General features: G+C 39.2%; 1 long non-coding RNA gene across 1 annotated transcript; it reads right to left on the reverse strand.

Annotated features, from left to right (window-relative positions):
- Nucleotides 1-8045: 8045 nt before the first annotated feature.
- On the reverse strand, nt 8046-11586 carry LOC119470670. Its single transcript, XR_005199608.1, has 2 exons — nt 10156-11586; nt 8046-9352 (listed from the first exon to the last, which is right to left on the reverse strand). It is a non-coding gene; the product is annotated as an uncharacterized LOC119470670 (long non-coding RNA).
- Between the last annotated feature and the right edge of the window lie 226 nt (nt 11587-11812).

Genomic DNA, 11812 nt, shown 5'->3' on the forward strand with positions numbered 1-11812 from the left:
AGGAGTCATCATTTGCAGATGATGATTTTTTTACATAGAAAATACAAAAGAATCTACATACAAATTAGAATTAAGCCTTTTTAGCAAAATTACTACTTATAAGGTTAATAATTTAAAAATGAATTTCTATATAGCCACAAATAAAAAAAGGTAACATTTACAATACTACAAACATATTAAATACCTAGGGACAAATTTAATAAAATATGTACAAGACCTGTACACAAAAAAATCATAAAATTATTGACAGATATTAAAGGAGGTTTAAATAAGTAGAAAGAGATACTATGTTTATGGATAGGAAGATTCAATATTGTAAAGTTTTCACTTTTGTTGTACTTGACCAATATATTTAATTCAATTACACTCAAATCCCGACAAGGTGGGTTTTTTGTTTTGTTTTGTTTTCTAGGTTTTTAATTTCTTTTTAGGAGGAAGGGTTGAGGAATGGATGGTGGAACTTGTCAGGTTGCTTGTCAAATGTATCAGAGTTGGCTGATCCGAGGTGAAAATCAGTTGGGAAAGCATAGGCTTTAAATATATGATGCTGAAATGACTAGTTATTCCTAGGGGAAAAGTCAGTTTGAACCCCTATCTCACACCACATGCCAAAAAATCAATTCTGGATGGATTAAAGACTTAACTTTAGGTAGAGCTTTAAAACTTTGGAAGATAATATAGGAGAATGCCCTTTTCACTTAAAGGAAGGGAAGGGTTTCTGAAGCTAAACCAAAAAGCACAGACAGTAAAGGAAATTATTGAAGTCAACTACATTAAAGTTAAGAACCTCTGCACATCAAGAGACACCTAAAGAGAGAAAAAGATGAGCCACAAACTGGGAGAGGGGATTTGTGACAAAGAATAGCATCCAGACTACATAAAAACTATAAGCCCATAAGAAAAAATACAGCCTAATTCATTTTAAATGGGAAAAGGATTTAAATGGGCGCTTCACTGAAGAGAGAACACAAATGGTGAATAAACATATGAAAATATACTTAACTTCATTTGTGATCAGGGAAATGCAAATTAAAACCACAATGGCATATTATTTCAATCCTATTAGTTTGGTAAAAGTTTTAAAATGTCAAATAATAAGAATGAGAAAAGATGTGGAACCAATGAATTTTTATACACTTAGTGAGACTGTAAATTATTTCAACCATTTTGGAAGAAAATTTACCATTATCTAAAAGGTTGAAAGTGTGCGTGCCTTTGATTCAGTAATTCCGCTCTTGATATTTGGCCAAGAGAAACTCTTATACACATGTACTGCAACACAGGTACAAGGATGTTCATAGTAACACTGCTTGTAATAGCAAAATCTATTCATTAACAGGAGAATAGATTTAAAATATAGTATATTCATATAATTGAATACAACAGTAAAAATGGATACATTGTAGCTCTGTACAACAACATGGATCCATCTCATGAAAACATTGAGTGGAAAAAGCGAGTCACAGAAAAATCTATACAGTAAACTTTCAGTTTATATAGTTCAAAACCATGCAAAATTGCATATTATATATGTTCAGGCATATGTGTGTATGGAGACAAAACTGACTCCATCTTGGATGCTAATCCACCATGTTGACTTCTGATTAGCCCAAGTCCTATGAATGCCTCCTGATTTCTGTTTTATTTACTGTCCTTAGTATTAGAAGATGTACTCCCATTTTTAGATCAAAGCAACCTTGATGTTATCGCACAAATTATAGGCCGTGACGCACATAGCATTCTCACCTGTTCTGGAGGGTTGCCTTTCATTGTCTTGCTGGAGCACATATACCTTTTCCCTGTGGTATAAAGCCCTGGGTCTGAAGAGTAACAATGCGGGGATCTGCTTGTCTTGTGGCCACCCAAGACCACGCTTCTGTTTGTAAGCTCTCTTAATACCGACAAACTGGATTTATTTGCCTCTTTCTTTGGTTTCTTGGCTCCCTTGGCATTTGGGGGCTACTTGGCATATATGGCCTTTTCATGGAACAATGTGCATGTGGTAAAATAGAAACAAAATAAAGGGAATGATGAGTAAAGAAGGATGAGATTGGAGAGGGACACATAGAGGGTTAGATGTGGCGTTTCTTAGGATAGTGGCTACATAAGTGATCACTGTATTGTTTTTAAAAAAGAACATTGATTTTATAAATATTCTTGTATATATTTAATATTTAATAAAAACAAAATTTCAAAGATCTTTGGAGTTGAGAAGATAAGAGAAGTTTATCACAGCATTATTTCAGGCTGAAAACTGGGAAACAGCAAAGGTCACATAAGAGACTGGTTAAATAAATTAAGGTACATCTATACAACAGAAGATCATGCAGCAATGAAGGATGATGTGTTAGAAACGTATGTACTGGTAGGAAAGATATTCCTGGAAGAGCAGTTGAAAGAAGAAAGTTACAGAACAACATGGTATCTTATTTGGATAAGGAACATATAAAAATACATGTAGATATAAGAATTGATGCCTATAATCCCAGCATCTTGGGAGGTCAAGGTGGGAAGATTGCTTGAGGCTGGGAGTTCAAGGCTGCAGTTAACTATGATTGTGCCATTGCACTACAGTCGATCTGGGGGTTGATATTACGATTATATTTAATTTATTTTCTTAATTTCTCCTAGTTTTCTACTACCGGCATTATTACTGTTATATCAAAACCATGTCAGAGAAAGAATAACAAAGAATGTCTAAAAAAAATCAGAAAGAAAAGGCCGGGCACGGTGGCTCAAGCCTGTAATCCCAGCACTGTGGGAGGCCGAGGCGGGTGGATCACGAGGTCAAGAGATCGAGACCATGCTGGTCAACATGGTGAAACCCCGTCTCTACTAAAAATACAAAAAATTAGCTGGGCATGGTCACGCGTGCCTGTAATCCCAGCGACTCAGGAGGCTGGGGGAGGAGAATTGCCTGAACCCAGGAGGCGGAGGTTGCGGTGAGCCGAGATCGCACCATTGCACTCCAGCCTGGGTAACAAGAGCGAAACTCTGTCTCAAAAAAAAAAATCAGAAAGAAGAATGTAAATATAAAATATTTGGAAATGACCTTCACAAAATATGCTTCTTATTCTCTTCTTAGAGCTAAAAGACTTGATTATAAGTAGATATATGTGTGTGTGTGTGTGTGTGTGTGTGTGTGTAGTTTCCAGCTAAATATAATAAAGTGAAACTCTTACCAATTTAATTAGTAGGGTTAAAACAGTCCCTTTCCAGGTGATGGAATGCAAAAGAAAAAAAAAAGAGAGAGAAAACAATCCCAAACAGCCAGACACAATGGTTCATGCTTGTAATCCCAGCACTTTGGGAGGCTGAGGCATGTGGATCACCTGAGGTCAGGAGTTTGAGACCAGCCTGGCCAATGTGGTGAAACCCCGTCTACTAAAAATACAAAAAATTAGTTGGGTGTGGTGGTGCATGCCTGTAATCCTAGCTACTAGGGAGGCTGAGGTAGGAGAATTGCTTGAACCCAGGAGGAGAGGCAGAGGTTGCAGTGGACCGAGATCGTACCACTGCACTCCAACCTGGGAAAAAAGAGTGAAACTCAAAAAAAAAAAAAAAAAAAAAAAATCCCAGTGGAATTTTTAAAAATTGGTAAAATGGTTCTAAAGTTCATCTGGAAGAATAAATGGGACTATTAATAATAGAATTCTAAAAATTAAGAAATAAGAAGTTAGACTTGCTCAAAAGGATATTAAAACATATGAAGCCGACAACCCTTTCCACAATTATAGTTAAATAAGAAGCTCTTAAACATCTAATACAAAGTGCTTAGGCATCTCTGTAGTTTTAAAAACAGTATATGATGAAGTAATTGTAACAGAGAAAGTGATGAATCATTTAGTAAATGATGTTGGAATAATGGCTAAAGAAGGATAAATTTTTACTTTAAACTGTATTCCAAAATAAATTCTAGGTAAGTTAAAGGAATGTAAAAAATTAAAAGCATTATAAACTACAAGGGAACACAGAAAATATGTAACAGATTCAGGATGTGGTAAATCACTAAATCCAATGAATGTAGGACCAATTGATAGTCTTGACTGCGAACCCTCTTTTTATTCCCTTTGCTTCCTTTGGCTTTCATAACACTTCCCTAATCTTTCTCTTACCACTTTGGCCACTACTTCTCCAGTGACTTTGCAGGATTATCCTTCTCTGGAGACCATTATATGTTTGAGTTCCTCTGGGCCCATTCCTTCTCTACACTGTCTCCCAAGGATTCTCATCATACCCATGGCTCCAGTGACCGCTTCCAGTCAGGTGACTCAACTCCTGCCTAGCCATTTCCAGCTTTTCAGTAACTGTCAGGATCCATGCAGGAAACGTATGGCACATTCCAAATGGCTAATTAAGAAGACTTTAGTTAAGAGATCATTTACAAAGGGTTTAGGGAAAGCAACAAAGGATAATGGTACAGTGTCTTAGGGAACATTACTGCCTTAAGCTTCAACAAGGAAGGAGGTGGAAATGATGACTCAATGAGAGAGACAGAGGGAGGAGGAGATGGCAAAGGAGCGGTAGAAGTAGGAGAAGGTGGGGAAGAGGGGCAGGAGAAGGAAGGGAAAGAGAGAATGCAGTATGGAGATAATGTGGAATAAATAATCAGCCTTCCTTCAGTCTTCTGCTTCTACCTCCCATTGGCTGAAGCTAACTAGAAGCCAGAGAACATGGGAACTAGGCGCTGAGGATACATTTCATACAGGTCAGTCTCTCTGGACACAGCAGAGCTGAGAAAGGTGGAGAGTGACTCTGTGGGAAAGCAGAAGATCCCCACCTAGCATTCCCCTCCTACTGGCTTCTTCTCCATGACCTCCCAAGAGCATTTCAAACTCAACGGGTCCAAAATTGAGCTCATGAACTGCCCACTGCTTACCCTCTCCTCTTGAAAAACAAACTAACAGAAATCCAAACTGGTCCTTTCTCAGTGTTTTCTTTCCTTTTTGTTAAGTTTATTTTCTTGCATTTCTTATTTTTAAAATTTTATTGTATACATTTCAGTTGTACAACATGATGTTTTGATTTACATATAGAAAGTGAAAAGGTTACTATAGTCAAGCAAATCAACATATCCATTAACTCATATAATTACTCATTTTTTGTGCGTGACAAGAGCACCTAAAATCTACACTTTTAGGGAAAACCTCAAGTACAGTGCAATATTATTTAGTGGAGCCCTCCTGTTGTACATTAGATCTCCTAGTGCTATCTTATGTCATCAAATGGTATCAATGTCAGGTCTGAATTCTCATTACCATGTAGGAATGGAGTGGACTGGGGAAACAGTAGGAGCTAATAGATCACAGAAGTGATGACAGAAGGGACTAAAGCAGTGTTGGTAAATATGAAGGGAAATGGACAGATTAAAGTTGATAGATTGAAGAGATAGTTAGAAAGCAAAATCAGGCTGGGCACGGTGGCCACGCCTATAATCCCAGCACTTTGGGAGGCCGAGGCGGGTGGATCACGAGGTCAAGAGATCAAGACCATCCTGGTCAACATGGTGAAACCCCGTCTCTACTAAAAATACAAAAATTAGCTGGGCATAGTGGTGCGCGCCTGTAGTCCCAGCTACTTGGGAGGCTGAGGCTGGAGAATTGCTTGAACCCAGGAGGCGGAGGTTGCGGTGAGCCGAGATCAAACCATTGCACTCCAGCCTGGGTAACAAGAGCGAAACTCTGTCTCAAAAAAAAAAAAAGAAAGCAAAATCAATAGGATTTGGGGGTTTGATAGAATTGGATGTTGGGGGTGAAAATAATATGGTTGTCAAAGATGACACCATAGATTTCAGGAAGGGGGCAGAACTCTTTAAAACGAACTTTATTAACCCTGCATAGTCATCTTCTCCCAGCTCCATCCTCCAACCTCTCAACCTTTCCAGCTTCATCTTAAACCAAGGCCCTCTCAGGATCTGGTGACATTTACTTTCTTTCATCCCTCATATTTCTTGTGCTTGTTCCTGAGCAGGACCTTTGCACCTGTGGTTCCCACTACCTGTAATGCCCTTACCCAGCTACCTAACTCCATTTGATCATCCATAGTTCAATCACCATTTCCCCAGGGAAGCTTCCCTGATTTCCTTAATTAGGCCTAATTTTCCTATTAGAGCTCTCACATATTGGGTACCTTCTTTTCGTAGGATCTATCCACTGGCAGCTCACACTCATTTGTGTGGCTTTTCAGCTTAATATCTGCCTTACCCTCAATCCCCCCAGTAGGATATAAACTAGGGACTGTAACTTTTTTGGCTCACTTGTGTATTCTTATAGCCTGGCACCTTGTGGTTGCTACACACACATGCGCACGCGCGCGCGCGCGCGCGCGCACGCACACACACACACACACTAGTGAATGAATAACAGTAAAAGCAATAGAATGTATTACATAGAAAAATACTGGTATGTTTAATTACATTGAGACTCTTCTCTGCATTAAATAATGGTACATAGCAAATAATGAACAAGTGATAAACTTGGAGACATAATCATAACATACAGACAAAAAAGATTATATCTTCAATAGAATTCTTACCACATCAACAATAAAATTACTGATAATGCCTAATAGGAATTGGAAAACGCAAAATTAAAAAACTCCAAAAAAAATCCCATAAAGAAAAAGCGTTCTGACTGCTTCTCACTGTAAAAATTGAACCCCAAATAAAACTAACCTAAACACTAAGGAAATAATATATTTTTGCATGTAACCAGAAAGTCATGTTGATGTCTCTGACGATCACAAGATAACACCTAGCAGCAATGTGGGGCATATAGACTTTCCTGTTCACATTCATCAGAATAGAAGTAGAATCTCTCTCTTTTTTTCTTTTTTTGAGACAGAGTCTCACTCTCACCCAAACTGGAATGCAGTGGCGTGTTCTCTGCTCACTGCAACCTCTACCTTCTGGGTTCAAGCAATGCTCCTGCCTCCACCTCCTGAGTGGCTGGAACTACAGGCACCCACCAACATGCCCAGTTTATTGTTTTATTTTTGTTAGAGGCAGGGTTTCACCGTGTTGACCAGGCTGGTCTCGAATTCCTGACCTCAAATGATCCACCCACCTCGGCCTCCCAAAGTGCTGGGATTATAGGCGTAAGCCACCACACCCGGCTTTAGAATCTCTTTTCTAGCAACAAAATACAAGTGCTCCTTCTCAGCCTTTTTGACTCAGTTTAGGACCAACCTGGATCAAATCTCCTGTCAGAGGAATGCCATGTTTTGATTGCAAACCTTTCACTAGCAGAAGAGATTGGATTACTATGCTTGGTTTAACAGTAATCAGGACTCATTCCTAGAGCCGGGGTCAATTCCAGAAACTGCATTGTTGTTGAGGAGTGAAATACAATGTCCACTGTAATTGACCATAACCATAGGAAAGAAATGGCCAACTTCAAGAGTGAGGAAGATAGAAGAAAATAAAAACAGCTGTGAGGCATCATTTTTCAACTCTCAAATTTAAAGCTGGCTTTTAAAAAATTATACCACTCACTGAAAATGGATATAAATTGATTTAACTTTTCTGGAGGGCATTTTGGCAATATATGAAACACCTTTAAAACATTTATGACAAATTTTGGAAAGTATATGTGTGTAGAAATAAGAAGGAAACACAAAAATGTTCATGTGGTTGCCACTGGGTAGTAAGTTTATAGATGATTTTTATTTTCTTTTTAATATTTTCCATAGTTTTTTTTAAACAGGCCTAATTACATTTATTTAAACACAAAGAACGCAAAGTAACCTGTTATTTCAGAACATGGACAAATTCCAGTCAAGAATATCCTCTAGAAGCTTGAAAGGTGGTAAAAGTAGTTTTATTTGCTCTCTCAAGGTATGAAAAGAAAAGTCAAGAATATCCTCTAGAAATTTGAGAGGTGGTAAAAGGGGATTTATTTGCTCTCTCAAGGTATGAAAAGAAACTATCTGAATCAAAGAGTCTGAGTTATGGAATTATCTGCTTCTGAGGTTCTAGTGCAGCCCCATTGGCCTGGAATTCAGGAAAAAAAGATACAAGGCATAAAATCCCACAGAAAGTTACATAGTTGCAACAGAACATGTAGCATTTATTGTTTGTTCTTCTAATTAAACCTCTAATTTACCTCACTAGGCACTTGCCTACTGGCTTCTTTAGTGAATAAAGTTGAGGCCATCTGACTGGACTTAGCTTGAATTAATGTCATGTTCATTGAGGAGAATGGTTGAACATTTTTTTAAAAAACATGAGCCTAGGAAATATCTGAACTCACTTTTAACATGAGTCTGAACATGTAGGATAAAGCAATGTGTGTTACTGAACTGGGATTTCCAATAGATATTTAACGCAACATGATTTGGTGATGATGTTCTTTCTTTAGATTTAATTTCATAATTTCCACACTTACTCTCAGACCACTCTCTCAGTTCTCTTTCTGCCTTAACCATCACCACTAAGTAACATGGGATAAGTCACTTAATCTCTGCTGTATCCTTTCAAAAACACGCCTCTGTCACAGAATTTCCTCTCTCTAAACATCTCTTAAGTTCTGTTGGTGTGAAGAATTAGTAAGTCTCTTCTGGTTGTATGAATTTAGGAAAGCATTTACATTAATGAGGGAATATTGCATTTTAATAGTCCTCCCTTAAAAGACTTTACAACAATTTTTTTTAGCTAGATGAGATGGGAATATATATGCTATCACCAGATTCCATTTATCAGTCATCCAGCAGTTACAGCAAGCCAGCAGCTCTGCCTGCGCCTGAGTTGGTGATGAATAGACAAGTGAGGACTACAGAGGCAGGAAATATGGGGTTAGGTTTATTTCCCTCTATTAGCAGCAGCTTAAACCAGCATGCTGGGCAGCACTGTCTCCTATTGGCTACAGCTGCTGAGAGCAGCAGGCTGAGGGTTGACCTATATCTGTCAGGTGTAGGTCAAACCCTGAATTTGTTTGTTGCAAACTTCAGTCTTCTAGAACGCTAAGTTTCACTTATGCTCAACCACATACAGTATTTTTCTCAGGAGCTGTGATATTCTCCACCTGCAAAGAGCTTGCATCTGTGAGTTTCCCTCTCTGGATTCTTTCGCTTTCTTTCTCGCTGCCTCTCCCTCCTGTGACCCTTTTACCATTTTTGTCCCCTGCTTCCGTGTCATCCTCTGGCTGAGAAGGGTTGAGATGGTCACAGCTGTGCTCCTTCTAGTAATCACAGTAACATGAGCCCTTCTCTGCCTGCCCCAGTTTCCATCTGACCAAGCTGTGCCCGTTCCTTTCAGTTGCAGTTATTGCCCCAGGTTGGCACAGCCTGTGCACATGTGTGTTCTTCTGGGCCACCACAGGTTTCAGAATGTGTCAGTTGCTAATTACGACTGCAGCTGTGGAAAGAAATACAGCACACATTCAAAATGTGGGTCCTAAAGTTCCTACACAGTCAATGTTTCTTGATAATTTTAAGGCCAATTTTTTTTCTTATTTTTTTTTTAAAGATAGACTTTAAGTATTTAGACATGTATTTTTCTAGATGAGAGAATAAACTATTTGAATTTTCATTTGTTCAGCCACCATCTAACTGTGACAAAGGTCCTTTCCCTCTGCCTTAGGTCTCAATCAATATATGTATGTTGTTTGGGGACTTGATTGGTATTGTGTTTGTATTTATTTACACTGACATCACAATTTGAAACTGATCGTAGTCAGTTCTGCCTTCATGCTAAAGCATGAGTACACTGTGGGCTTCTGTATACAATGCAGAAACTGCATTCCATGTCCCATTATCATTTCTTCATGGAGGCCTTGTAGTAAGAGTAAAGAAGCCCAAAGGATGGAAAAATTAGTCTAGCAACTCAGGTCCCCAAGCATACAAAATACGTCACAGTAATTTGAGATGGAAAAGACCTATTAAGTCATCCCACTGATTCTCTGAGGATATGTGGTGTTTTTTCCCTCTCTAACATGCTAATCTACTTTTTAATGCCTTTTCCAATTGTAAATGGCGCAAGTGATGGGGTTTCCACCGTTCCCAAGGGGTGATGCTGTACAGCCTATAATAGATCTCTCCGTTCGGGCATGTGACTTATTCAGCCGCCTAAATCATCTGTGTTTTGACTTTTATTTCCATCACTCCTCCTGCTGTCCCCTTGGACACTAAATAATTTCTCTCTGTCCCCGCTATTTACACCCTTCAAGTACTTGTGGCTGATGAGCCAGTCCCGTTAGAGCCGTGTGGTCATGCTAGGAGACTTGTCTCTTTCATCTGCCCTCTGAAGGCAGTCCCTTTAGACATATACATCATATTTGTTGCTCTTCAGTGAATGCCCATCAGTTTCTTAATAATTTGACTCATTTCTTTGTTACTGATGCTGCTCAGGAAAATCCCCTTTGTCTCTATTGCTGCAAAATAAGATGATGGTAGTAGAATCTCTGCTAACAGAAAACAGAGCAGAGCTTTTCAGCTACCAGGCATCTTCCTACCCAGGGACAGTGGAATCATCTAATCAGTTATCATTAACTCTCTCACTTGCGGTGCACAATTGCTATGTTAACAGGTGTTTGGTGTGCATGTGGAGAGAGGGATAGTTCATCTATATTTTATCTGGCCAGACTTTGTTGTGGTATATTTAGTTAATGCCCATTCACTGTTTAACTCTTATTTCTCCACCCACCTCAATTCTCAGTTGGAAAAGCTTCCTTGAACTCCCTCAAGAGAATGTTAACCTACTCCTTTCCATTAATACGCCCATGTTTACTGTTACTAAATTGTGTGACATCAGTGACATCAGCACCTTTGCCAGAGGAGGAATCCCTTTGCTATGAGAGAGGCAGAGTGTGCCCTTTACCTTGAACAAACATGAATGGTACTGCAAACCAGGAAATTCTGGCAGTGGGTGTTGTAATGCCAGGGTCAATACTGTTCAGCCTGTCCCCTCTGTACCCCTCTCCAGAGCCTACTCCCTGGCTACTCTGTGTGCTAACGCACCATCTAAAGCACTGAATTTAATAAGGTCTGGCCTACTGTGCTCACTGTTCATCTTTATGCAATAGTAGTAATACCAACATAGTGCTTCACAAACTTTTTATCTAACTGCATCATCCCATTTTATAGTTACAACCAACCTGTGAATAAGGAATTAATCATCTTTCTTTTGCCTGGGAGGAAACTTTGAGAGGCTCTATTGCCCCAAATTTCACAAACATCCAGTAAATTCTCCTTTGGAGTCCCTCTTGTTCTCCCTCTGAAATCACTGGAGAATATGCTTTCTGAGCAATATGTGAAGAGGTGCTAACTGCATGTAAGTTTCTAAAGTCACTGAAATGCTGGCCATGGAATAATGTTGATCTGTGTTCTCCTTTTAGCAGAAATAGAGTAGCTAGACATCATCCACAATTGTATATGAATCCTATTATTTATCAGGGATAATTCTGTGTTATTCGATGACAGAAAGAGTATATTAAAATTTATAAGATATAGCCTGCTATCTCTTCCTAAACAATAATGTAATACTATGAGGCATGGACTAAAAGTGAGCTTATCTATTCAAACGCCAATTCAGACCCTAAGGGTATCTGTTTTTCCTGCAAAGTTGATGAGATTATACACCTAAGATAAAAGAAGAAAGAGCTGCTGGGCGCGGTGGCTCAAGCCTGTAATCCCAGCACTTTGGGAGGCCGAGGCGGGTGGATCATGAGGTCAAGAGATCAAGACCATCCTGGTCAACATGGTGAAACCCCGTCTCTACTAAAACTACAGAAAATTAGCTGGGCATGGTGGCGCGTGCCTGTAGTCCCAGCTACTCAGGAGGCTGAGGCAGGAGAATTGCCTGAACCCAGGAGGCGGA

The sequence above is a fragment of the Cebus imitator genome, unplaced genomic scaffold, assembly GCF_001604975.1.
Source record: "Cebus imitator isolate Cc_AM_T3 unplaced genomic scaffold, Cebus_imitator-1.0 Scaffold37, whole genome shotgun sequence".
In the NCBI taxonomy this organism is placed as follows: Eukaryota; Metazoa; Chordata; class Mammalia; order Primates; family Cebidae; genus Cebus; species Cebus imitator.